Source organism: Suncus etruscus, chromosome 14, assembly GCF_024139225.1.
Source record: "Suncus etruscus isolate mSunEtr1 chromosome 14, mSunEtr1.pri.cur, whole genome shotgun sequence".
Lineage (NCBI taxonomy): Eukaryota > Metazoa > Chordata > Mammalia > Eulipotyphla > Soricidae > Suncus > Suncus etruscus.
In genome coordinates this window covers 23,537,400-23,539,086 of record NC_064861.1, presented here as the reverse complement: position 1 = coordinate 23,539,086, position 1,687 = coordinate 23,537,400, and positions in this window count along the sequence as shown.

Genomic DNA, 1,687 nt, shown 5'->3' with positions numbered 1-1,687 from the left:
TGCATGCAAATATATGTAAATCGCCATGTAAAGGAGGCTTGCCACTGTGGTTCTAAGTGGCTGTCACAGCTTCTCTGACACCTGTTCTGAGAGACAGCTGCCCTGCCCCCTCCTGCTCAGGCTTCTATCAGCAACGTGTCCCCCCTAGGCTGGCTCCTAGCCCCCTTTTCTTCAGGGACTTGGGGCTGGCTTCTGGATATAAAGGGCTCTTGGGGTCTGCTCTGCAAACACCTTAGGAGAAAGGAGGGAAGCATATTGGGCATAGAATCTGGCCTCTGAACATGCTTGGCCTTGGAAGAGCAGCTGATTTTCTCTGAGCCTCAGTTTCAACACAGCGGAATGTGAAGCATCACAACTTAGCCCATAGGCCGCTGTGAAAATCCTACAGATGCGGTCTGCAAAGGGCTTTCCATGGTGCCTTTGAACCGAGGAAGCACGTCAGCTAACATGATGCTTATTCTATTGGCCCTCTCGGTCATTGCATGCTGAGGGCTCAGGTTTGGGGAACACCAGTGCAGATGGACCAAGTTTGGGTGCCTGCCCCCGTGCATACATGCGCATGTATGTGCACACGCAGACGCACGCGCGCACACAGCTGACAGCCTCACGCATTGGTAGGGCGCGTGCTCCTCCGGTACACACACATTCAAAAAACACACAGGAGGAGCCTGTGGGAGGTGGAATCTGAGTCATCGAGACCAGAACTGTGGGTGGTGCTTTTGTCCTGGTTTCCGGGCTCTGAGCTCCATTTCAAAGACGGAAATGCTTGGGGGGTGGCACAACCACGCCGCCAGCTGAACAGAATGGCCAGTGGTGAGGCCTTGCTAGCCAGGTTCCAGCCAAGGTGCATCGTCCAGGCTTTATCCTCTGCCCTTGCCCACAGCATCACGGTGGCCCTGTAGGGCAGGGTGGGGCCCACAGGGCCTTGACATCATAGCAGAGGCCCTCAGTGACATCATAGAGCAAGTGGGAACTGCTCTCTGGGAGATGAGCTGAGTGAAGCTAATGTGGAAGAAAGTCTCAGAGGGTGCAGATGGTGCCTCTATCAAGAAGGAAAGACCCAACTTTAAGGAAACTCTAATCCTAGGTGACCATTGGCTTTTTCCTTAAGCTCTATGGGTAGCAGTTTCTGTAACTTTCTCCAGGAGTGAGATGCCATACCTCAGGGGTTCTTTGGCTGTTCTGAGGGATTCTGTAATGCAGAGAGAGCACAGTGGGTATGGCACCTATCTTGTATACAGCTAACCTCAGCACACAGGTCTTGGCTTTGAGGGCTTCCTGGAGGAGGGGAGATTTTCTGAACTAGTGTTTTAAGGATAGGGAAGGAGTAACTCATAGAGCAAAGAAAGAGGGGCAGGAGAGACGGGACAGTACAGTGGATATTTGCCTTGCACACGGCCAACCAAAGCACTTCAAAGCTTCAATCCTCAGCACTTCAAAGTGTTCCCTGAGCCCTGACAGGATTCCTGAGCACAAAACTGGAAGTAAACTCTGAACACTGCTGAGTGTGGCCCAGAATGTGGCCCATGAACAACAGAAGAAAAGAGGACAGCTCATTCCCTGCCCTCTTCAGCATTTTTATTATTGTCGAGCACATCCCTACCCACTCTCGGGCCAGGAGGGGAGAAGGGAACCAGATGTCCTGGTATTTGGGGTCTCAGAGAGCATCTCCTTGGTCGATGTGGGC